This window comes from Salminus brasiliensis, chromosome 11, assembly GCF_030463535.1.
Source record: "Salminus brasiliensis chromosome 11, fSalBra1.hap2, whole genome shotgun sequence".
In the NCBI taxonomy this organism is placed as follows: Eukaryota; Metazoa; Chordata; class Actinopteri; order Characiformes; family Bryconidae; genus Salminus; species Salminus brasiliensis.
In genome coordinates, this window is record NC_132888.1 from 24589323 (window position 1) to 24610681 (window position 21359).

The 21359-nt window shown below is 37.6% G+C and overlaps 63 pseudogenes; all 63 read left to right on the forward strand.

Annotated features, from left to right (window-relative positions):
* The first annotated feature begins 28 nt into the window (after positions 1-28).
* LOC140570512 (5S ribosomal RNA) lies at positions 29-147 on the forward strand (annotated as a pseudogene).
* A 185-nt stretch (positions 148-332) lies between these two features.
* LOC140571749 (5S ribosomal RNA) lies at positions 333-451 on the forward strand (annotated as a pseudogene).
* A 185-nt stretch (positions 452-636) lies between these two features.
* Positions 637-755, forward strand: LOC140573066 (5S ribosomal RNA; annotated as a pseudogene).
* A 185-nt stretch (positions 756-940) lies between these two features.
* Positions 941-1059, forward strand: LOC140572138 (5S ribosomal RNA; annotated as a pseudogene).
* Positions 1060-1244: 185 nt separating this feature from the next.
* Positions 1245-1363, forward strand: LOC140566755 (5S ribosomal RNA; annotated as a pseudogene).
* Positions 1364-1548: 185 nt separating this feature from the next.
* On the forward strand, positions 1549-1667 carry LOC140570238 (5S ribosomal RNA; annotated as a pseudogene).
* A 185-nt stretch (positions 1668-1852) lies between these two features.
* LOC140566557 (5S ribosomal RNA) lies at positions 1853-1971 on the forward strand (annotated as a pseudogene).
* Positions 1972-2156: 185 nt separating this feature from the next.
* LOC140568222 (5S ribosomal RNA) lies at positions 2157-2275 on the forward strand (annotated as a pseudogene).
* Positions 2276-2460: 185 nt separating this feature from the next.
* LOC140566713 (5S ribosomal RNA) lies at positions 2461-2579 on the forward strand (annotated as a pseudogene).
* A 185-nt stretch (positions 2580-2764) lies between these two features.
* On the forward strand, positions 2765-2883 carry LOC140567161 (5S ribosomal RNA; annotated as a pseudogene).
* Positions 2884-3068: 185 nt separating this feature from the next.
* Positions 3069-3187, forward strand: LOC140567838 (5S ribosomal RNA; annotated as a pseudogene).
* A 185-nt stretch (positions 3188-3372) lies between these two features.
* On the forward strand, positions 3373-3491 carry LOC140568166 (5S ribosomal RNA; annotated as a pseudogene).
* A 489-nt stretch (positions 3492-3980) lies between these two features.
* On the forward strand, positions 3981-4099 carry LOC140573309 (5S ribosomal RNA; annotated as a pseudogene).
* A 185-nt stretch (positions 4100-4284) lies between these two features.
* On the forward strand, positions 4285-4403 carry LOC140566003 (5S ribosomal RNA; annotated as a pseudogene).
* Positions 4404-4589: 186 nt separating this feature from the next.
* LOC140572738 (5S ribosomal RNA) lies at positions 4590-4708 on the forward strand (annotated as a pseudogene).
* A 185-nt stretch (positions 4709-4893) lies between these two features.
* On the forward strand, positions 4894-5012 carry LOC140566533 (5S ribosomal RNA; annotated as a pseudogene).
* Positions 5013-5197: 185 nt separating this feature from the next.
* LOC140572812 (5S ribosomal RNA) lies at positions 5198-5316 on the forward strand (annotated as a pseudogene).
* A 477-nt stretch (positions 5317-5793) lies between these two features.
* Positions 5794-5912, forward strand: LOC140566541 (5S ribosomal RNA; annotated as a pseudogene).
* A 185-nt stretch (positions 5913-6097) lies between these two features.
* LOC140571176 (5S ribosomal RNA) lies at positions 6098-6216 on the forward strand (annotated as a pseudogene).
* Positions 6217-6401: 185 nt separating this feature from the next.
* Positions 6402-6520, forward strand: LOC140567228 (5S ribosomal RNA; annotated as a pseudogene).
* A 185-nt stretch (positions 6521-6705) lies between these two features.
* Positions 6706-6824, forward strand: LOC140568345 (5S ribosomal RNA; annotated as a pseudogene).
* Positions 6825-7009: 185 nt separating this feature from the next.
* LOC140573321 (5S ribosomal RNA) lies at positions 7010-7128 on the forward strand (annotated as a pseudogene).
* A 185-nt stretch (positions 7129-7313) lies between these two features.
* On the forward strand, positions 7314-7432 carry LOC140572721 (5S ribosomal RNA; annotated as a pseudogene).
* A 184-nt stretch (positions 7433-7616) lies between these two features.
* LOC140570478 (5S ribosomal RNA) lies at positions 7617-7735 on the forward strand (annotated as a pseudogene).
* Positions 7736-8212: 477 nt separating this feature from the next.
* On the forward strand, positions 8213-8331 carry LOC140566543 (5S ribosomal RNA; annotated as a pseudogene).
* A 185-nt stretch (positions 8332-8516) lies between these two features.
* LOC140572004 (5S ribosomal RNA) lies at positions 8517-8635 on the forward strand (annotated as a pseudogene).
* A 185-nt stretch (positions 8636-8820) lies between these two features.
* LOC140567229 (5S ribosomal RNA) lies at positions 8821-8939 on the forward strand (annotated as a pseudogene).
* Positions 8940-9123: 184 nt separating this feature from the next.
* On the forward strand, positions 9124-9242 carry LOC140567867 (5S ribosomal RNA; annotated as a pseudogene).
* Positions 9243-9719: 477 nt separating this feature from the next.
* On the forward strand, positions 9720-9838 carry LOC140566545 (5S ribosomal RNA; annotated as a pseudogene).
* A 185-nt stretch (positions 9839-10023) lies between these two features.
* LOC140567353 (5S ribosomal RNA) lies at positions 10024-10142 on the forward strand (annotated as a pseudogene).
* Positions 10143-10327: 185 nt separating this feature from the next.
* Positions 10328-10446, forward strand: LOC140567230 (5S ribosomal RNA; annotated as a pseudogene).
* Positions 10447-10630: 184 nt separating this feature from the next.
* Positions 10631-10749, forward strand: LOC140567868 (5S ribosomal RNA; annotated as a pseudogene).
* A 477-nt stretch (positions 10750-11226) lies between these two features.
* LOC140573325 (5S ribosomal RNA) lies at positions 11227-11345 on the forward strand (annotated as a pseudogene).
* Positions 11346-11530: 185 nt separating this feature from the next.
* LOC140571877 (5S ribosomal RNA) lies at positions 11531-11649 on the forward strand (annotated as a pseudogene).
* Positions 11650-11834: 185 nt separating this feature from the next.
* On the forward strand, positions 11835-11953 carry LOC140570964 (5S ribosomal RNA; annotated as a pseudogene).
* Positions 11954-12138: 185 nt separating this feature from the next.
* Positions 12139-12257, forward strand: LOC140567270 (5S ribosomal RNA; annotated as a pseudogene).
* Positions 12258-12440: 183 nt separating this feature from the next.
* LOC140567233 (5S ribosomal RNA) lies at positions 12441-12559 on the forward strand (annotated as a pseudogene).
* A 185-nt stretch (positions 12560-12744) lies between these two features.
* On the forward strand, positions 12745-12863 carry LOC140572541 (5S ribosomal RNA; annotated as a pseudogene).
* Positions 12864-13340: 477 nt separating this feature from the next.
* Positions 13341-13459, forward strand: LOC140567777 (5S ribosomal RNA; annotated as a pseudogene).
* Positions 13460-13644: 185 nt separating this feature from the next.
* Positions 13645-13763, forward strand: LOC140571177 (5S ribosomal RNA; annotated as a pseudogene).
* A 185-nt stretch (positions 13764-13948) lies between these two features.
* Positions 13949-14067, forward strand: LOC140567231 (5S ribosomal RNA; annotated as a pseudogene).
* A 185-nt stretch (positions 14068-14252) lies between these two features.
* LOC140567464 (5S ribosomal RNA) lies at positions 14253-14371 on the forward strand (annotated as a pseudogene).
* Positions 14372-14556: 185 nt separating this feature from the next.
* On the forward strand, positions 14557-14675 carry LOC140573334 (5S ribosomal RNA; annotated as a pseudogene).
* A 185-nt stretch (positions 14676-14860) lies between these two features.
* On the forward strand, positions 14861-14979 carry LOC140571592 (5S ribosomal RNA; annotated as a pseudogene).
* Positions 14980-15164: 185 nt separating this feature from the next.
* On the forward strand, positions 15165-15283 carry LOC140568206 (5S ribosomal RNA; annotated as a pseudogene).
* Positions 15284-15466: 183 nt separating this feature from the next.
* Positions 15467-15585, forward strand: LOC140567723 (5S ribosomal RNA; annotated as a pseudogene).
* A 185-nt stretch (positions 15586-15770) lies between these two features.
* Positions 15771-15889, forward strand: LOC140572139 (5S ribosomal RNA; annotated as a pseudogene).
* Positions 15890-16366: 477 nt separating this feature from the next.
* Positions 16367-16485, forward strand: LOC140566546 (5S ribosomal RNA; annotated as a pseudogene).
* Positions 16486-16670: 185 nt separating this feature from the next.
* On the forward strand, positions 16671-16789 carry LOC140573299 (5S ribosomal RNA; annotated as a pseudogene).
* A 487-nt stretch (positions 16790-17276) lies between these two features.
* Positions 17277-17395, forward strand: LOC140567234 (5S ribosomal RNA; annotated as a pseudogene).
* Positions 17396-17580: 185 nt separating this feature from the next.
* Positions 17581-17699, forward strand: LOC140571006 (5S ribosomal RNA; annotated as a pseudogene).
* Positions 17700-17884: 185 nt separating this feature from the next.
* On the forward strand, positions 17885-18003 carry LOC140572821 (5S ribosomal RNA; annotated as a pseudogene).
* Positions 18004-18188: 185 nt separating this feature from the next.
* LOC140572140 (5S ribosomal RNA) lies at positions 18189-18307 on the forward strand (annotated as a pseudogene).
* A 185-nt stretch (positions 18308-18492) lies between these two features.
* On the forward strand, positions 18493-18611 carry LOC140568178 (5S ribosomal RNA; annotated as a pseudogene).
* A 185-nt stretch (positions 18612-18796) lies between these two features.
* Positions 18797-18915, forward strand: LOC140568519 (5S ribosomal RNA; annotated as a pseudogene).
* Positions 18916-19100: 185 nt separating this feature from the next.
* LOC140570965 (5S ribosomal RNA) lies at positions 19101-19219 on the forward strand (annotated as a pseudogene).
* A 185-nt stretch (positions 19220-19404) lies between these two features.
* LOC140567178 (5S ribosomal RNA) lies at positions 19405-19523 on the forward strand (annotated as a pseudogene).
* A 185-nt stretch (positions 19524-19708) lies between these two features.
* LOC140566494 (5S ribosomal RNA) lies at positions 19709-19827 on the forward strand (annotated as a pseudogene).
* Positions 19828-20012: 185 nt separating this feature from the next.
* LOC140566763 (5S ribosomal RNA) lies at positions 20013-20131 on the forward strand (annotated as a pseudogene).
* Positions 20132-20316: 185 nt separating this feature from the next.
* Positions 20317-20435, forward strand: LOC140565981 (5S ribosomal RNA; annotated as a pseudogene).
* Positions 20436-20620: 185 nt separating this feature from the next.
* Positions 20621-20739, forward strand: LOC140567235 (5S ribosomal RNA; annotated as a pseudogene).
* Positions 20740-20924: 185 nt separating this feature from the next.
* Positions 20925-21043, forward strand: LOC140572141 (5S ribosomal RNA; annotated as a pseudogene).
* Positions 21044-21228: 185 nt separating this feature from the next.
* On the forward strand, positions 21229-21347 carry LOC140568190 (5S ribosomal RNA; annotated as a pseudogene).
* The last annotated feature ends 12 nt before the right edge of the window (positions 21348-21359 follow it).

The window sequence follows — 21359 nt, forward strand, 5'->3', positions numbered from 1 at the left end:
TGAATCGTCTAGTTTGCAAGGTTCTTCTGCTTATGGCCATTCCACCCTTAGAACGCCTGATCTCGTCTGATCTCAGAAGCTACCTAGGGTTGGGCCTGGTTAGTACTTGAATGGGAGACTGGATGGGAATACCAGGTGTTGTAAGCTTTTCCAGTCCTGCAAACAATTAAAGCTTACATTTCCATGTTATTTACATCTTTTGCACAAATTTGTAGTTGAAACTCTTTTGTGATGTAAATTTTGATGTGTTGAAATGGAATGCTTTTTCTTGGTTTTGAACAAATATGGTCTTAGCTATGAAATTTGAATCCTCTAGTTTGCAAGGTTCTTCTGCTTATGGCCATTCCACCCTTAGAACGCCTGATCTCGTCTGATCTCAGAAGCTACCTAGGGTTGGGCCTGGTTAGTACTTGAATAGGAGACTGAATGGGAATACCAGGTGTTGTAAACTTTTCCAGTCCTGCAAACAATTAAAGCTTACATTTCCATGTTATTTACATATTTTGCACAAATTTGTAGTTGAAACTCTTTTGTGTTGTAAATGTTGATGTGTTAAAATGGAATGCTTTTTCTTGATTTTGAACAAATATGGTCTTAGCTATGAAATTTGAATCCTCTAGTTTGCAAGGTTCTTCTGCTTACGGCCATTCCACCCTTAGATCGCCTGATCTTGTCTGATCTCAGAAGCTACCTAGGGTTGGGCCTGGTTAGTACTTGAATGGGAGACTGAATGGGAATACCAGGTGTTGTAAGCTTTTTCAATCCTGCAAACAAAGAAAGCTTACATTTCCATGTTATTTACATCTTTTGCACAAATTTGTAGTTGAAACTCTTTTGTGTTGTAAATTTTGATGTGTTGAAATGGAATGCTTTTTCTTGGTTTTGAACAAATATGGTCTTAGCTATGAAATTTGAATTCTCTAGTTTGCACGGTTCTTCTGCTTACGGCCATTCCACCCTTAGAATGCCTGATCTTGTCTGATCTCAGAAGCTACCTAGGGTTGGGCCTGGTTAGTACTTGAATGGGAGACTGTCTGGGAATACCAGGTGTTGTAAGCTTTTTCAATCCTGCAAACAAAGAAAGCTTACATTTCCATGTTATTTACATCTTTTGCACAAATTTGTAGTTGAAACTCTTTTGTGTTGTAAATGTTGATGTGTTGAAATGGAATGTTTTTTCTTGGTTTTGAACAAATATGGTCTTAGCTATGAAATTTGAATTCTCTTGTTTGCACGGTTCTTCTGCTTACGGCCATTCCACCCTTAGAATGCCTGATCTTGTCTGATCTCAGAAGCTAGCTAGGGTTGGGCCTGGTTAGTAGTTGAATGGGAGACTGAATGGCAATACCAGGTGTTGTAAGCTTTTTCAATCCTGCAAACAAAGAAAGCTTACATTTCCATTTTTTTTTCATCTTTTGCACAAATTTGTATTTGAAACTCTTTTGTGTTGTAAATGTTGATGTGTTGAAATGGAATGCTTTTTCTTGATTTTAAACAAATATGGTCTTATCTATGAAATTTGAATCCTCTAGTTTGCAAGGTTCTTCTGCTTACGGCCATTCCACCCTTAGAACGCCTGATCTCGTCTGATCTCAGAAGCTACCTAGGGTTGGGCCTGGCTAGTACTTGAATGGGAGACTGGATGGGAATACCAGGTGTTGTAAGCTTTTCCAGTCCTGCAAACAATTAAAGCTTACATTTCCATGTTATTTACATCTTTTGCACAAATTTGTAGTTGAAACTCTTTTGTGTTGTAAATTTTGATGTGTTGACATGGAATGCCTTTTCTTGGTTTTAAACAAATATGGTCTTATCTATGAAATTTGAATCCTCTAGTTTGCAAGGTTCTTCTGCTTACGGCCATTCCACCCTTAGAACGCCTCATCTCGTCTGATCTCAGAAGCTACCTAGGGTTGGGCCTGTTTAGTACTTGAATGGGAGACTGTCTGGGAATACCAGGTGTTGTAAGCTTTTTCAATCCTGCAAACAATGAAAGCTTACATTTCCATTTTTTTTTCATCTTTTGCACAAATTTGTATTTGAAACTCTTTTGTGTTGTAAATGTTGATGTGTTGAAATGGAATGCTTTTTCTTGATTTTAAACAAATATGGTCTTATCTATGAAATTTGAATCCTCTAGTTTGCAAGGTTCTTCTGCTTACGGCCATTCCACCCTTAGAACGCCTGATCTCGTCTCATCTCAGAAACTGCTTAGGGTTGGGCCTGGTTAGTACTTGAATGGGAGACTGTCTGGGAATACCAGGTGTTGTAAGCTTTTTCAATCCTGCAAACAATGAAAGCTTACATTTCCATGTTATTTACATCTTTTGCACAAATTTGTAGTTGAAACTCTTTTGTGTTGTAAATTTTGATGTGTTGAAATGGAATGTTTTTTCTTGGTTTTGAACAAATATGGTCTTAGCTATGAAATTTGAATTCTCTAGTTTGCACAGTTCTTCTGTTTATGGCCATTCCACCCTTAGAACGTCTGATCTTGTCTGATCTCAGAAGCTACTTAGGGTTGGGCCTGGTTAGTACTTGAATGGGAGACTGTCTGGGAATACCAGGTGTTGTAAGCTTTTTCAATCCTGCAAACAAAGAAAGCTTACATTTCCATGTTATTTACATATTTTGCACAAATTTGTAGTTGAAACTCTTTTGTGTTGTAAATGTTGATGTGTTAAAATGGAATGCTTTTTCTTGGTTTTGAACAAATATGGTCTTAGCTATGAAATTTGAATCCTCTAGTTTGCAAGGTTCTTCTGCTTACGGCCATTCCACCCTTAGAACGCCTGATCTCGTCTGATCTCAGAAGCTACCTAGGGTTGGGCCTCGTTAGTAGTTGAATGGGAGACTGAATGGGAATACCAGGTGTTGTAAGCTTTTTCAGTCCTGCAAACAATTAAAGCTTACATTTCCATGTTATTTACATCTTTTGCACAAATTTGTAGTTGAAACTCTTTTGTGTTGTAAATTTTGATGTGTTGAAATGGAATGCTTTTTCTTGGTTTTGAACAAATATGGTCTTAGCTATGAAATTTGAATTCTCTAGTTTGCACGGTTCTTCTGCTTATGGCCATTCCACCCTTAGAATGCCTGATCTTGTCTGATCTCAGAAGCTACCTAGGGTTGGGCCTGGTTCATACTTGAATGGGAGACTGTCTGGGAATACCAGGTGTTGTAAGCTTTTTCAATCCTGCAAATAATGAAAGCTTACATTTCCATGTTATTTACATCTTTTGCACACATTTGTGGTTGAAACTCTTTTGTGATGTAAATTTTGATGTGTTGAAATGGAATGCTTTTTCTTGGTTTTGAACAAATATGGTCTTATCTATGAAATTTGAATCCTCTAGTTTGCAAGGTTATTCTGCTTACGGCCATTCCACCCTTAGAACGCCTGATCTCGTCTGATCTCAGAAGCTACCTAGGGTTGGGCCTGGTTAGTACTTGAATGGGAGACTGAATGGGAATACCAGGTGTTGTAAGCTTTTCCAGTCCTGCAAACAATTAAAGCTTACATTTCCATGTTATTTACATCTTTTGCACAAATTTGTAGTTGAAACTCTTTTGTGTTGTAAATTTTGATGTGTTGAAATGGAATGCTTTTTCTTGGTTTTGAACAAATATGGTCTTATCTATGAAATTTGAATCCTCTAGTTAACAAAGTTCTTCTGCTTACGGCCATTCCACCCTTAGAATGCCTGATCTTGTCTGATCTTAGAAGCTAGCTAGGGTTGGGCCTGGATTGTACTTGAATGGGAGACTGAATAGGAATACCAGGTGTTGTAAGATTTTCCAGTCCTGCAAACAATTAAAGCTTACATTTCCATGTTATTTACATCTTTTGCACAAATTTGTAGTTGAAACTCTTTTGTGTTGTAAATTTTGATGTGTTGAAATGGAATGCTTTTTCTTGGTTTTGAACAAATATGGTCTTATCTATGAAATTTGAATCCTCTAGTTTGCAAGGTTCTTCTGCTTACGGCCATTCCACCCTTAGATCGCCTGATCTCGTCTGATCTCAGAAGAGATCTAGGGTTGGGCCTGGTTAGTACTTGAATGGGAGACTGTCTGGGAATACCAGGTGTTGTAAGCTTTTCCAGTCCTGCAAACAATTAAAGCTTACATTTCCATGTTATTTACATCTTTTGCACAAATTTGTAGTTGAAACTCTTTTGTGTTGTAAATTTTGATGTGTTGAAATGGAATGCTTTTTCTTGGTTTTGAACAAATATGGTCTTATCTATGAAATTTGAATCCTCTAGTTTGCAAGGTTCTTCTGCTTACGGCCATTCCACCCTTAGAATGCCTGATCTTGTCTGATCTCAGAAGCTAGATAGGGTTGGGCCTGGTTAGTACTTGAATGGGAGACTGAATGGGAATACTAGGTGTTGTAAGCCTTTTCAATCCTGCAAACAAAGAAAGCTTACATTTCCATGTTATTTACATCTTTTGCACAAATTTGTAGTTGAAACTCTTTTGTGTTGTAAATGTTGATGTGTTAAAATGGAATGTTTTTTTTTTGGTTTTGAACAAATATGGTCTTAGCTATGAAATTTGAATCCTCTAGTTTGCAAGGTTCTTCTGCTTACGGCCATTCCACCCTTAGAACGCCTGATGTCGTCTGATCTCAGAAGCTACCTAGGGTTGGGCCTGGTTAGTACTTGAATGGGAGACTCTCTGGGAATACCAGGTGTTGTAAGCTTTTCCAGTCCTGCAAACAATTAAAGCTTACATTTCCATGTTATTTACATCTTTTGCACAAATTTGTAGTTGAAACTCTTTTGTGTTGTAAATTTTGATGTGTTGAAATGGAATGCTTTTTCTTGGTTTTGAACAAATATGGTCTTAGCTATGAAATTTGAATTCTCTAGTTTGCACGGTTCTTCTGCTTACGGCCATTCCACCCTTAGAACGCCTGCTCTTGTCTGATCTCAGAAGCTACCTAGGGTTGGGCCTGGTTAGTACTTGAATGGGAGACTGTCTGGGAATACCAGGTGTTGTAAGCTTTTTCAATCCTGCAAACAATGAAAGCTTACATTTCCATGTTATTTACATCTTTTGCACAAATTTGTAGTTGAAACTCTTTTGTGATGTAAATTTTGATGTGTTGAAATGGAATGCTTTTTCTTGGTTTTGAAGAAATATGGTCTTAGCTATGAAATTTGAATCCTCTAGTTTGCAAGGTTCTTCTGCTTACGGCCATTCCACCCTTAGAACGCCTGATCTCATCTGATCTCAGAAGCTACCTAGGGTTGGGCCTGGTTAGTACTTGAATGGGAGACTGGATGGGAATACCAGGTGTTGTAAGCTTTTCCAGTCCTGCAAACAATTAAAGCTTACATTTCCATGTTATTTACATCTTTTGCACAAATTTGTAGTTGAAACTCTTTTGTGTTGTAAATTTTGATGTGTTGACATGGAATGCTTTTTCTTGGATTTAAACAAATATGGTCTTATCTATGAAATTTGAATCCTCTAGTTTGCAAGGTTCTTCTGCTTACGGCCATTCCACCCTTAGAACGCCTGATCTCGTCTGATCTCAGAAGCTGCCTAGGGTTGGGCCTGGTTAGTACTTGAATGGGAATACCAGGTGTTGTAAGCTTTTCCAGTCCTGCAAACAATTAAAGCTTACATTTCCATGTTATTTACATCTTTTGCACAAATTTGTAGTTGAAACTCTTTTGTGATGTAAATTTTGATGTGTTGAAATGGAATGCTTTTTCTTGGTTTTAAACAAATATGGTCTTATCTATGAAATTTGAATCCTCTAGTTTGCAAGGTTCTTCTGCTTACGGCCATTCCACCCTTAGAACGCCTGATCTCGTCTGAGCTCAGAAGCTACCTAGGGTTGGGCCTGGTTAGTACTTGAATGGGATACTGAATGGAAATACCAGGTGTTGTAAGCTTTTCCAGTCCTGCAAACAATTAAAGCTTACATTTCCATGTTATTTACATATTTTGCACAAATTTGTAGTTGAAACTCTTTTGTGTTGTAAATGTTGATGTGTTAAAATGGAATGCTTTTTCTTGATTTTGAACAAATATGGTCTTAGCTATGAAATTTGAATCCTCTAGTTTGCAAGGTTCTTCCGCTTACGGCCATTCCACCCTTAGGTCGCCTGATCTCGTCTGATCTCAGAAGCTATCTAGGGTTGGGCCTGGTTAGTACTTGAATGGGAGACTGTCTGGGAATACCAGGTGTTGTAAGCTTTTCCAGTCCTGCAAACAATTAAAGCTTACATTTCCATGTTATTTACATCTTTTGCACAAATTTGTAGTTGAAACTCTTTTGTGTTGTAAATTTTGATGTGTTGAAATGGAATGCTTTTTCTTGGTTTTGAACAAATATGGTCTTATCTATGAAATTTGAATCCTCTAGTTTGCAAGGTTCTTCTGCTTATGGCCATTCCACCCTTAGAATGCCTGATCTTGTCTGATCTCAGAAGCTACCTAGGGTTGGGCCTGTTTAGTACTTGAATGGGAGACTGAATGGGAATACCAGGTGTTGTAAGCTTTTTCAATCCTGCAAACAAAGAAAGCTTACATTTCCATTTTTTTTTCATCTTTTGCACAAATTTGTATTTGAAACTCTTTTGTGTTGTAAATGTTGATGTGTTGAAATGGAATGCTTTTTCTTGGTTTTAAACAAATATGGTCTTATCTATGAAATTTGAATCCTCTAGTTTGCAAGGTTCTTCTGCTTAAGGCCATTCCACCCTTAGAACGCCTCATCTCGTCTGATCTCAGAAGCTACCTAGGGTTGGGCCTGGTTAGTACTTGAATGTGAGACTGTCTGGGAATACCAGGTGTTGTAAGCTTTTCCAGTCCTGCAAACAATTAAAGCTTACATTTCCATGTTATTTACATATTTTGCACAAATTTGTAGTTGAATCTCTTTTGTGTTGTAAATGTTGATGTGTTAAAATGGAATGCTTTTTCTTGATTTTGAACAAATATGGTCTTAGCTATGAAATTTGAATCCTCTAGTTTGCAAGGTTCTTCTGCTTACGGCCATTCCACCCTTAGATCGCCTGATCTCGTCTGATCTCAGAAGAGATCTAGGGTTGGGCCTGGTTAGTACTTGAATGGGAGACTGTCTGGGAATACCAGGTGTTGTAAGCTTTTCCAGTCCTGCAAACAATTAAAGCTTACATTTCCATGTTATTTACATCTTTTGCACACATTTGTAGTTGAAACTCTTTTGTGTTGTAAATGTTGATGTGTTAAAATGGAATGCTTTTTCTTGGTTTTGAACAAATATGGTCTTAGCTATGAAATTTGAATCCTCTAGTTTGCAAGGTTCTTCTGCTTACGGCCATTCCACCCTTAGAACGCCTGATGTCGTCTGATCTCAGAAGCTACCTAGGGTTGGGCCTGGTTAGTACTTGAATGGGAGACTGTCTGGGAATACCAGGTGTTGTAAGCTTTTTCAATCCTGCAAACAATGAAAGCTTACATTTCCATGTTATTTACATCTTTTGCACAAATTTGTAGTTGAAACTCTTTTGTGATGTAAATTTTGATGTGTTGAAATGGAATGTTTTTCTTGGTTTTGAAGAAATATGGTCTTAGCTATGAAATTTGAATCCTCTAGTTTGCAAGGTTCTTCTGCTTACGGCCATTCCACCCTTAGAACGCCTGATCTCATGTGATCTCAGAAGCTACCTAGGGTTGGGCCTGGTTAGTACTTGAATGGGAGACTGGATGGGAATACCAGGTGTTGTAAGCTTTTCCAGTCCTGCAAACAATTAAAGCTTACATTTCCATGTTATTTACATCTTTTGCACAAATTTGTAGTTGAAACTCTTTTGTGTTGTAAATTTTGATGTGTTGACATGGAATGCTTTTTCTTGGATTTAAACAAATATGGTCTTATCTATGAAATTTGAATCCTCTAGTTTGCAAGGTTCTTCTGCTTACGGCCATTCCACCCTTAGAACGCCTGATCTCGTCTGATCTCAGAAGCTGCCTAGGGTTGGGCCTGGTTAGTACTTGAATGGGAATACCAGGTGTTGTAAGCTTTTCCAGTCCTGCAAACAATTAAAGCTTACATTTCCATGTTATTTACATCTTTTGCACAAATTTGTAGTTGAAACTCTTTTGTGTTGTAAATTTTGATGTGTTGAAATGGAATGCTTTTTCTTGGTTTTAAACAAATATGGTCTTATCTATGAAATTTGAATCCTCTAGTTTGCAAGGTTCTTCTGCTTACGGCCATTCCACCCTTAGAACGCCTGATCTCGTCTGAGCTCAGAAGCTACCTAGGGTTGGGCCTGGTTAGTACTTGAATGGGATACTGAATGGAAATACCAGGTGTTGTAAGCTTTTCCAGTCCTGCAAACAATTAAAGCTTACATTTCCATGTTATTTACATATTTTGCACAAATTTGTAGTTGAAACTCTTTTGTGTTGTAAATGTTGATGTGTTAAAATGGAATGCTTTTTCTTGATTTTGAACAAATATGGTCTTAGCTATGAAATTTGAATCCTCTAGTTTGCAAGGTTCTTCCGCTTACGGCCATTCCACCCTTAGATCGCCTGATCTTGTCTGATCTCAGAAGCTATCTAGGGTTGGGCCTGGTTAGTACTTGAATGGGAGACTGTCTGGGAATACCAGGTGTTGTAAGCTTTTCCAGTCCTGCAAACAATTAAAGCTTACATTTCCATGTTATTTACATCTTTTGCACAAATTTGTAGTTGAAACTCTTTTGTGTTGTAAATTTTGATGTGTTGAAATGGAATGCTTTTTCTTGGTTTTGAACAAATATGGTCTTATCTATGAAATTTGAATCCTCTAGTTTGCAAGGTTCTTCTGCTTATGGCCATTCCACCCTTAGAATGCCTGATCTTGTCTGATCTCAGAAGCTACCTAGGGTTGGGCCTGTTTAGTACTTGAATGGGAGACTGAATGGGAATACCAGGTGTTGTAAGCTTTTTCAATCCTGCAAACAAAGAAAGCTTACATTTCCATTTTTTTACATCTTTTGCACAAATTTGTATTTGAAACTCTTTTGTGTTGTAAATGTTGATGTGTTGAAATGGAATGCTTTTTCTTGGTTTTAAACAAATATGGTCTTATCTATGAAATTTGAATCCTCTAGTTTGCAAGGTTCTTCTGCTTAAGGCCATTCCACCCTTAGAACGCCTCATCTCGTCTGATCTCAGAAGCTACCTAGGGTTGGGCTTGGTTAGTACTTGAATGGGAGACTGTCTGGGAATACCAGGTGTTGTAAGCTTTTCCAGTCCTGCAAACAATTAAAGCTTACATTTCCATGTTATTTACATATTTTGCACAAATTTGTAGTTGAAACTCTTTTGTGATGTAAATTTTGATGTGTTGAAATGGAATGCTTTTTCTTGGTTTTGAAGAAATATGGTCTTAGCTATGAAATTTGAATCCTCTAGTTTGCAAGGTTCTTCTGCTTACGGCCATTCCACCCTTAGAACGCCTGATCTCGTCTGAGCTCAGAAGCTACCTAGGGTTGGGCCTGGTTAGTACTTGAATGGAAATACCAGGTGTTGTAAGCCTTTCCAGTCCTGCAAACAATTAAAGCTTACATTTCCATGTTATTTACATCTTTTGCACAAATTTGTAGTTGAAACTCTTTTGTGTTGTAAATTTTGATGTGTTGAAATGGAATGCTTTTTCTTGGTTTTAAACAAATATGGTCTTATCTATGAAATTTGAATCCTCTAGTTTGCAAGGTTCTTCTGCTTACGGCCATTCCACCCTTAGAACGCCTGATCTCGTCTGAGCTCAGAAGCTACCTAGGGTTGGGCCTGGTTAGTACTTGAATGGGATACTGAATGGAAATACCAGGTGTTGTAAGCTTTTCCAGTCCTGCAAACAATTAAAGCTTACATTTCCATGTTATTTACATATTTTGCACAAATTTGTAGTTGAAACTCTTTTGTGTTGTAAATGTTGATGTGTTAAAATGGAATGCTTTTTCTTGATTTTGAACAAATATGGTCTTAGCTATGAAATTTGAATCCTCTAGTTTGCAAGGTTCTTCCGCTTACGGCCATTCCACCCTTAGATCGCCTGATATTGTCTGATCTCAGAAGCTATCTAGGGTTGGGCCTGGTTAGTACTTGAATGGGAGACTGTCTGGGAATACCAGGTGTTGTAAGCTTTTCCAGTCCTGCAAACAATTAAAGCTTACATTTCCATGTTATTTACATCTTTTGCACAAATTTGTAGTTGAAACTCTTTTGTGTTGTAAATTTTGATGTGTTGAAATGGAATGCTTTTTCTTGGTTTTGAACAAATATGGTCTTATCTATGAAATTTGAATCCTCTAGTTTGCAAGGTTCTTCTGCTTATGGCCATTCCACCCTTAGAATGCCTGATCTTGTCTGATCTCAGAAGCTACCTAGGGTTGGGCCTGTTTAGTACTTGAATGGGAGACTGAATGGGAATACCAGGTGTTGTAAGCTTTTTCAATCCTGCAAACAAAGAAAGCTTACATTTCCATTTTTTTACATCTTTTGCACAAATTTGTATTTGAAACTCTTTTGTGTTGTAAATGTTGATGTGTTGAAATGGAATGCTTTTTCTTGGTTTTAAACAAATATGGTCTTATCTATGAAATTTGAATCCTCTAGTTTGCAAGGTTCTTCTGCTTAAGGCCATTCCACCCTTAGAACGCCTCATCTCGTCTGATCTCAGAAGCTACCTAGGGTTGGGCTTGGTTAGTACTTGAATGGGAGACTGTCTGGGAATACCAGGTGTTGTAAGCTTTTCCAGTCCTGCAAACAATTAAAGCTTACATTTCCATGTTATTTACATATTTTGCACAAATTTGTAGTTGAAACTCTTTTGTGATGTAAATTTTGATGTGTTGAAATGGAATGCTTTTTCTTGGTTTTGAAGAAATATGGTCTTAGCTATGAAATTTGAATCCTCTAGTTTGCAAGGTTCTTCTGCTTACGGCCATTCCACCCTTAGAACGCCTGATCTCGTCTGAGCTCAGAAGCTACCTAGGGTTGGGCCTGGTTAGTACTTGAATGGAAATACCAGGTGTTGTAAGCTTTTCCAGTCCTGCAAACAATTAAAGCTTACATTTCCATGTTATTTACATCTTTTGCACAAATTTGTAGTTGAAACTCTTTTGTGATGTAAATTTTGATGTGTTGAAATGGAATGCTTTTTCTTGGTTTTGAACAAATATGGTCTTAGCTATGAAATTTGAATCCTCTAGTTTGCAAGGTTCTTCTGTTTACGGCCATTCCACCCTTAGAACGCCTGATCTTGTCTGATCTCAGAAGCTACTTAGGGTTGGGCCTGGTTAGTACTTGAATGGAAGACTGTCTGGGAATACCAGGTGTTGTAAGCTTTTTCAATCCTGCAAACAATGAAAGCTTATATTTCCATTTTTTTTTCATCTTTTGCACAAATTTGTATTTGAAACTCTTTTGTGTTGTAAATGTTGATGTGTTGAAATGGAATGCTTTTTCTTGATTTTAAACAAATATGGTCTTATCTATGAAATTTGAATCCTCTAGTTTGCAAGGTTCTTCTGCTTACGGCCATTCCACCCTTAGAACGCCTGCTCTCGTCTGATCTCAGAAGCTACCTAGGGTTGGGCCTGGTTAGTACTTGAATGGGAGACTGTCTGGGAATACCAGGTGTTGTAAGCTTTTCCAGTCCTGCAAACAATTAAAGCTTACATTTCCATGTTATTTACATATTTTGCACAAATTTGTAGTTGAAACTCTTTTGTGTTGTAAATGTTGATGTGTTAAAATGGAATGCTTTTTCTTGATTTTGAACAAATATGGTCTTAGCTATGAAATTTGAATCCTCTAGTTTGCAAGGTTCTTCTGCTTACGGCCATTCCACCCTTAGATCGCCTGATCTCGTCTGATCTCAGAAGCGACCTAGGGTTGGGCCTGGTTAGTACTTGAATGGGAGACTGTCTGGGAATACCAGGTGTTGTAAGCTTTTCCAGTCCTGCAAACAATTAAAGCTTACATTTCCATGTTATTTACATCTTTTGCACAAATTTGTAGTTGAAACTCTTTTGTGTTGTAAATTTTGATGTGTTGAAATGGAATGCTTTTTCTTGGTTTTGAACAAATATGGTCTTATCTATGAAATTTGAATCCTCTAGTTTGCAAGGTTCTTCTGCTTACGGCCATTCCACCCTTAGAATGCCTGATCTTGTCTGATCTCAGAAGCTAGCTAGGGTTGGGCCTGGTTAGTACTTGAATGGGAGACTGAATGGGAATACCAGGTGTAGTAAGCTTTTTCAATCCTGCAAACAAAGAAAGCTTACATTTATGTTATTTACATCTTTTGCACAAATTTGTAGTTGAAACTCTTTTGTGTTGTAAATGTTGATGTGTTAAAATGGAATGCTTTTTCTTGGTTTTGAACAAATATGGTCTTAGCTATGAAATTTGAATTCTCTAGTTTGCAGGGTACTTCTGTTTACGGCCATTTCACCCTTAGAACGCCTGATCTTGTCTGATCTCAGAAGCTACTTAGAGTTGGGCCTGGTTAGTACTTGAATGGGAGACTGTCTGGGAATACCAGGTGTTGTAAGCTTTTCCAGTCCTGCAAACAATTAAAGCTTACATTTCCATGTTATTTACATCTTTTGCACAAATTTGTAGTTGAAACTCTTTTGTGTTGTAAATTTTGATGTGTTGAAATGGAATGTTTTTTCTTGGTTTTGAACAAATATGGTCTTAGCTATGAAATTTGAATTCTCTAGTTTGCACGGTTCTTCTGCTTACGGCCATTCCACCCTTAGAATGCCTGATCTGGTCTGATCTCAGAAGCTACCTAGGGTTGGGCCTGGTTAGTACTTGAATGGGAGACTGTCTGGGAATACCAGGTGTTGTAAGCTTTTCCAGTCCTGCAAACAATTAAAGCTTACATTTCCATGTTATTTACATCTTTTGCACAAATTTGTAGTTGAAACTCTTTTGTGTTGTAAATTTTGATGTGTTGAAATGGAATGCTTTTTTTTGGTTTTAAACAAATATGGTCTTATCTATGAAATTTGAATCCTCTAGTTTGCAAGGTTCTTCTGCTTACGGCCATTCCACCCTTAGAACGCCTGATCTCGTCTGATCTCAGAAGCTGCCTAGGGTTGGGCCTGGTTAGTACTTGAATGGGAATACCAGGTGTTGTAAGCTTTTCCAGTCCTGCAAACAATTAAAGCTTACATTTCCATGTTATTTACATCTTTTGCACAAATTTGTAGTTGAAACTCTTTTGTGTTGTAAATTTTGATGTGTTGAAATGGAATGCTTTTTCTTGGTTTTAAACAAATATGGTCTTATCTATGAAATTTGAATCCTCTAGTTTGCAAGGTTCTTCTGCTTACGGCCATTCCACCCTTAGAACGCCTGTTCTCGTCTGAGCTCAGAAGCTACCTAGGGTTGGGCCTGGTTAGTACTTGAATGGGATACTGAATGGAAATACCAGGTGTTGTAAGCTTTTCCAGTCCTGCAAACAATTAAAGCTTACATTTCCATGTTATTTACATATTTTGCACAAATTTGTAGTTGAAACTCTTTTGTGTTGTAAATGTTGATGTGTTAAAATGGAATGCTTTTTCTTGATTTTGAACAAATATGGTCTTAGCTATGAAATTTGAATCCTCTAGTTTGCAAGGTTCTTCCGCTTACGGCCATTCCACCCTTAGGTCGCCTGATCTCGTCTGATCTCAGAAGCTATCTAGGGTTGGGCCTGGTTAGTACTTGAATGGGAGACTGTCTGGGAATACCAGGTGTTGTAAGCTTTTCCAGTCCTGCAAACAATTAAAGCTTACATTTCCATGTTATTTACATCTTTTGCACAAATTTGTAGTTGAAACTCTTTTGTGTTGTAAATTTTGATGTGTTGAAATGGAATGCTTTTTCTTGGTTTTGAACAAATATGGTCTTATCTATGAAATTTGAATCCTCTAGTTTGCAAGGTTCTTCTGCTTATGGCCATTCCACCCTTAGAATGCCTGATCTTGTCTGATCTCAGAAGCTACCTAGGGTTGGGCCTGTTTAGTACTTGAATGGGAGACTGAATGGGAATACCAGGTGTTGTAAGCTTTTTCAATCCTGCAAACAAAGAAAGCTTACATTTCCATTTTTTTTTCATCTTTTGCACAAATTTGTATTTGAAACTCTTTTGTGTTGTAAATGTTGATGTGTTGAAATGGAATGCTTTTTCTTGGTTTTAAACAAATATGGTCTTATCTATGAAATTTGAATCCTCTAGTTTGCAATTTTCTTCTGCTTAAGGCCATTCCACCCTTAGAACGCCTCATCTCGTCTGATCTCAGAAGCTACCTAGGGTTGGGCCTGGTTAGTACTTGAATGGGAGACTGTCTGGGAATACCAGGTGTTGTAAGCTTTTCCAGTCCTGCAAACAATTAAAGCTTACATTTCCATGTTATTTACATATTTTGCACAAATTTGTAGTTGAATCTCTTTTGTGTTGTAAATCTTGATGCGTTAAAATGGAATGCTTTTTCTTGATTTTGAACAAATATGGTCTTAGCTATGAAATTTGAATCCTCTAGTTTGCAAGGTTCTTCTGCTTACGGCCATTCCACCCTTAGATCGCCTGATCTCGTCTGATCTCAGAAGAGATCTAGGGTTGGGCCTGGTTAGTACTTGAATGGGAGACTGTCTGGGAATACCAGGTGTTGTAAGCTTTTCCAGTCCTGCAAACAATTAAAGCTTACATTTCCATGTTATTTACATATTTTGCACAAATTTGTAGTTGAAACTCTTTTGTGTTGTAAATGTTGATGTGTTAAAATGGAATGCTTTTTCTTGATTTTGAACAAATATGGTCTTAGCTATGAAATTTGAATCCTCTAGTTTGCAAGGTTCTTCTGCTTACGGCCATTCCACCCTTAGCTCGCCTGATCTCGTCTGATCTCAGAAGCGACCTAGGGTTGGGCCTGGTTAGTACTTGAATGGGAGACTGTCTGGGAATACCAGGTGTTGTAAGCTTTTCCAGTCCTGCAAACAATTAAAGTTTACATTTCCATGTTATTTACATCTTTCGCACAAATTTGTAGTTGAAACTCTTTTGTGTTGTAAATTTTGATGTGTTGAAATGGAATGCTTTTTCTTGGTTTTGAACAAATATGGTCTTATCTATGAAATTTGAATCCTCTAGTTTGCAAGGTTCTTCTGCTTACGGCCATTCCACCCTTAGAATGCCTGATCTTGTCTGATCTCAGAAGCTTGCTAGGGTTGGGCCTGGTTAGTACTTGAATGGGAGACTGAATGGGAATACCAGGTGTAGTAAGCTTTTTCAATCCTGCAAACAAAGAAAGCTTACATTTATGTTATTTACATCTTTTGCACAAATTTGTAGTTGAAACTCTTTTGTGTTGTAAATGTTGATGTGTTAAAATGGAATGCTTTTTCTTGGTTTTGAACAAATATGGTCTTAGCTATGAAATTTGAATTCTCTAGTTTGCAGGGTACTTCTGTTTACGGCCATTTCACCCTTAGAACGCCTGATCTTGTCTGATCTCAGAAGGTACTTAGAGTTGGGCCTGGTTAGTACTTGAATGGGAGACTGTCTGGGAATACCAGGTGTTGTAAGCTTTTCCAGTCCTGCAAACAATTAAAGCTTACATTTCCATGTTATTTACATCTTTTGCACAAATTTGTAGTTGAAACTCTTTTGTGTTGTAAATTTTGATGTGTTGAAATGGAATGTTTTTTCTTGGTTTTGAACAAATATGGTCTTAGCTATGAAATTTGAATTCTCTAGTTTGCATGGTTCTTCTGCTTACGGCCATTCCACCCTTAGAATGCCTGATCTTGTCTGATCTCAGAAGCTACCTAGGGTTGGGCCTGGTTAGTACTTGAATGGGAGACTGTCTGGGAATACCAGGTGTTGTAAGCTTTTCCAGTCCTGCAAACAATTAAAGCTTACATTTCCATGTTATTTACATCTTTTGCACAAATTTGTAGTTGAAACTCTTTTGTGTTGTAAATTTTGATGTGTTGAAATGGAATGCTTTTTTTTGGTTTTAAACAAATATGGTCTTATCTATGAAATTTGAATCCTCTAGTTTGCAAGGTTCTTCTGCTTACGGCCATTCCACCCTTAGAACGCCTGATCTCGTCTGATCTCAGAAGCTGCCTAGGGTTGGGCCTGGTTAGTACTTGAATGGGAATACCAGGTGTTGTAAGCTTTTCCAGTCCTGCAAACAATTAAAGCTTACATTTCCATGTTATTTACATCTTTTGCACAAATTTGTAGTTGAAACTCTTTTGTGTTGTAAATTTTGATGTGTTGAAATGGAATGCTTTTTCTTGGTTTTAAACAAATATGGTCTTATCTATGAAATTTGAATCCTCTAGTTTGCAAGGTTCTTCTGCTTACGGCCATTCCACCCTTAGAACGCCTGATCTCGTCTGAGCTCAGAAGCTACCTAGGGTTGGGCCTGGTTAGTACTTGAATGGGATACTGAATGGAAATACCAGGTGTTGTAAGCTTTTCCAGTCCTGCAAACAATTAAAGCTTACATTTCCATGTTATTTACATATTTTGCACAAATTTGTAGTTGAAACTCTTTTGTGTTGTAAATGTTGATGTGTTAAAATGGAATGCTTTTTCTTGATTTTGAACAAATATGGTCTTAGCTATGAAATTTGAATCCTCTAGTTTGCAAGGTTCTTCCGCTTACGGCCATTCCACCCTTAGGTCGCCTGATCTTGTCTGATCTCAGAAGCTATCTAGGGTTGGGCCTGGTTAGTACTTGAATGGGAGACTGTCTGGGAATACCAGGTGTTGTAAGCTTTTCCAGTCCTGCAAACAATTAAAGCTTACATTTCCATGTTATTTACATCTTTTGCACAAATTTGTAGTTGAAACTCTTTTGTGTTGTAAATTTTGATGTGTTGAAATGGAATGCTTTTTCTTGGTTTTGAACAAATATGGTCTTATCTATGAAATTTGAATCCTCTAGTTTGCAAGGTTCTTCTGCTTATGGCCATTCCACCCTTAGAATGCCTGATCTTTTCTGATCTCAGAAGCTTGCTAGGGTTGGGCCTGGTTAGTACTTGAATGGGAGACTGAATGGGAATACCAGGTGTAGTAAGCTTTTTCAATCCTGCAAACAAAGAAAGCTTACATTTATGTTATTTACATCTTTTGCACAAATTTGTAGTTGAAACTCTTTTGTGTTGTAAATGTTGATGTGTTAAAATGGAATGCTTTTTCTTGGTTTTGAACAAATATGGTCTTAGCTATGAAATTTGAATTCTCTAGTTTGCAGGGTACTTCTGTTTACGGCCATTTCACCCTTAGAACGCCTGATCTTGTCTGATCTCAGAAGCTACTTAGAGTTGGGCCTGGTTAGTACTTGAATGGGAGACTGTCTGGGAATACCAGGTGTTGTAAGCTTTTCCAGTCCTGCAAACAATTAAAGCTTACATTTCCATGTTATTTACATCTTTTGCACAAATTTGTAGTTGAAACTCTTTTGTGTTGTAAATTTTGATGTGTTGAAATGGAATGTTTTTTCTTGGTTTTGAACAAATATGGTCTTAGCTATGAAATTTGAATTCTCTAGTTTGCACGATTCTTCTGCTTACGGCCATTCCACCCTTAGAACGCCTGATCTTGTCTGATCTCAGAAGCTACCTAGGGTTGGGCCTGGTTAGTACTTGAATGGGAGACTGTCTGGGAATACCAGGTGTTGTAAGCTTTTTCAATCCTGCAAACAATGAAAGCTTACATTTCCATGTTATTTACATCTTTTGCACAAATTTGTAGTTGAAACTCTTTTGTGTTGTAAATTTTGATGTGTTGAAATGGAATGTTTTTTCTTGGTTTTGAACAAATATGGTCTTAGCTATGAAATTTGAATTCTCTAGTTTGCACGATTCTTCTGCTTACGGCCATTCCACCCTTAGAACGCCTGATCTTGTCTGATTTCAGAAGCTACCTAGGGTTGGGCCTGGTTAGTACTTGAATGGGAGACTGTCTGGGAATACCAGGTGTTGTAAGCTTTTTCAATCCTGCAAACAATGAAAGCTTACATTTCCATGTTATTTACATCTTTTGCACAAATTTGTAGTTGAAACTCTTTTGTGTTGTAAATTTTGATGTGTTGAAATGGAATGTTTTTTCTTGGTTTTGAACAAATATGGTCTTAGCTATGAAATTTGAATTCTCTAGTTTGCACGGTTCTTCTGCTTACGGCCATTCCACCCTTAGAATGCCTGATCTTGTCTGATCTCAGAAGCTACCTAGGGTTGGGCCTGGTTAGTACTTGAATGGGAGACTGTCTGGGAATACCAGGTGTTGTAAGCTTTTCCAGTCCTGCAAACAATTAAAGCTTACATTTCCATGTTATTTACATCTTTTGCACAAATTTGTAGTTGAAACTCTTTTGTGTTGTAAATTTTGATGTGTTGAAATGGAATGCTTTTTTTTGGTTTTAAACAAATATGGTCTTATCTATGAAATTTGAATCCTCTAGTTTGCAAGGTTCTTCTGCTTACGGCCATTCCACCCTTAGAACGCCTGATCTCGTCTGATCTCAGAAGCTACCTAGGGTTGGGCCTGGTTAGTACTTGAATGGGAGACTGAATGGGAATACCAGGTGTTGTAAGCTTTTCCAGTCCTGCAAACAATTAAAGCTTACATTTCCATGTTATTTACATATTTTGCACAAATTTGTAGTTGAAACTCTTTTGTGTTGTAAATGTTGATGTGTTAAAATGGAATGCTTTTTCTTGATTTTGAACAAATATGGTCTTAGCTATGAAATTTGAATCCTCTAGTTTGCAAGGTTCTTCTGCTTACGGCCATTCCACCCTTAGATCGCCTGATCTCGTCTGATCTCAGAAGCTACCTAGGGTTGGGCCTGGTTAGTACTTGAATGGGAGACTGTCTGGGAATACCAGGTGTTGTAAGCTTTTCCAGTCCTGCAAACAATTAAAGCTTACATTTCCATGTTATTTACATATTTTTCACAAATTTGTAGTTGAAACTCTTTTGTGTTGTAAATGTTGATGTGTTAAAATGGAATGCTTTTTCTTGATTTTGAACAAATATGGTCTTAGCTATGAAATTTGAATCCTCTAGTTTGCAAGGTTCTTCTGCTTACGGCCATTCCACCCTTAGATCGCCTGATCTCGTCTGATCTCAGAAGCGACCTAGGGTTGGGCCTGGTTAGTACTTGAATGGGAGACTGTCTGGGAATACCAGGTGTTGTAAGCTTTTCCAGTCCTGCAAACAATTAAAGCTTACATTTCCATGTTATTTACATCTTTTGCACAAATTTGTAGTTGAAACTCTTTTGTGTTGTAAATTTTGATGTGTTGAAATGGAATGCTTTTTCTTGGTTTTGAACAAATATGGTCTTATCTATGAAATTTGAATCCTCTAGTTTGCAAGGTTCTTCTGCTTACGGCCATTCCACCCTTAGAATGCCCGATCTTGTCTGATCTCAGAAGCTAGCTAGGGTTGGGCCTGGTTAGTACTTGAATGGGAGACTGAATGGGAATACCAGGTGTTGTAAGCTTTTTCAATCCTGCAAACAAAGAAAGCTTACATTTCCATGTTATTTACATCTTTTGCACAAATTTGTAGTTGAAACTCTTTTGTGTTGTAAATGTTGATGTGTTAAAATGGAATGCTTTTTCTTGGTTTTAAACAAATATGGTCTTAGCTATGAAATTTGAATTCTCTAGTTTGCACGGTTCTTCTGTTTACGGCCATTCCACCCTTAGAACCCCTGATCTTGTCTGATCTCAGAAGCTACTTAGGGTTGGGCCTGGTTAGTACTTGAATGGAAGACTGTCTGGGAATACCAGGTGTTGTAAGCTTTTTCAATCCTGCAAACAATGAAAGCTTATATTTCCATTTTTTTTTCATCTTTTGCACAAATTTGTATTTGAAACTCTTTTGTGTTGTAAATGTTGATGTGTTGAAATGGAATGCTTTTTCTTGATTTTAAACAAATATGGTCTTATCTATGAAATTTGAATCCTCTAGTTTGCAAGGTTCTTCTGATTACGGCCATTCCACCCTTAGAACGCCTGCTCTCGTCTGATCTCAGAAGCTACCTAGGGTTGGGCCTGGTTAGTACTTGAATGGGAGACTGTCTGGGAATGCCAGGTGTTGTAAGCTTTTCCAGTCCTGCAAACAATTAAAGCTTACATTTCCATGTTATTTACATATTTTGCACAAATTTGTAGTTGAAACTCTTTTGTGTTGTAAATGTTGATGTGTTAAAATGGAATGCTTTTTCTTGATTTTGAACAAATATGGTCTTAGCTATGAAATTTGAATCCTCTAGTTTGCAAGGTTCTTCTGCTTACGGCCATTCCACCCTTAGATCGCCTGATCTCGTCTGATCTCAGAAGCGACCTAGGGTTGGGCCTGGTTATTACTTGAATGGGAGACTGTCTGGGAATACCAGGTGTTGTAAGCTTTTCCAGTCCTGCAAACAATTAAAGCTTACATTTCCATGTTATTTACATCTTTTGCACAAATTTGTAGTTGAAACTCTTTTGTGTTGTAAATTTTGATGTGTTGAAATGGAATGCTTTTTCTTGATTTTGAACAAATATGGTCTTAGCTATGAAATTTGAATTCTCTAGTTTGCAGGGTACTTCTGTTTACGGCCATTTCACCCTTAGAACGCCTGATCTTGTCTGATCTCAGAAGCTACTTAGAGTTGGGCCTGGTTAGTACTTGAATGGGAGACTGTCTGGGAATACCAGGTGTTGTAAGCTTTTCCAGTCCTGCAAACAATTAAAGCTTACATTTCCATGTTATTTACATCTTTTGCACAAATTTGTAGTTGAAACTCTTTTGTGTTGTAAATTTTGATGTGTTGAAATGGAATGTTTTTTCTTGGTTTTGAACAAATATGGTCTTAGCTATGAAATTTGAATTCTCTAGTTTGCACGGTTCTTCTGCTTACGGCCATTCCACCCTTAGAATGCCTGATCTTGTCTGATCTCAGAAGCTACCTAGGGTTGGGCCTGGTTAGTACTTGAATGGGAGACTGTCTGGGAATACCAGGTGTTGTAAGCTTTTCCAGTCCTGCAAACAATTAAAGCTTACATTTCCATGTTATTTACATCTTTTGCACAAATTTGTAGTTGAAACTCTTTTGTGTTGTAAATTTTGATGTGTTGAAATGGAATGCTTTTTTTTGGTTTTAAACAAATATGGTCTTATCTATGAAATTTGAATCCTCTAGTTTGCAAGGTTCTTCTGCTTACGGCCATTCCACCCTTAGAACGCCTGATCTCGTCTGATCTCAGAAGCTACCTAGGGTTGGGCCTGGTTAGTACTTGAATGGGAGACTGAATGGGAATACCAGGTGTTGTAAGCTTTTCCAGTCCTG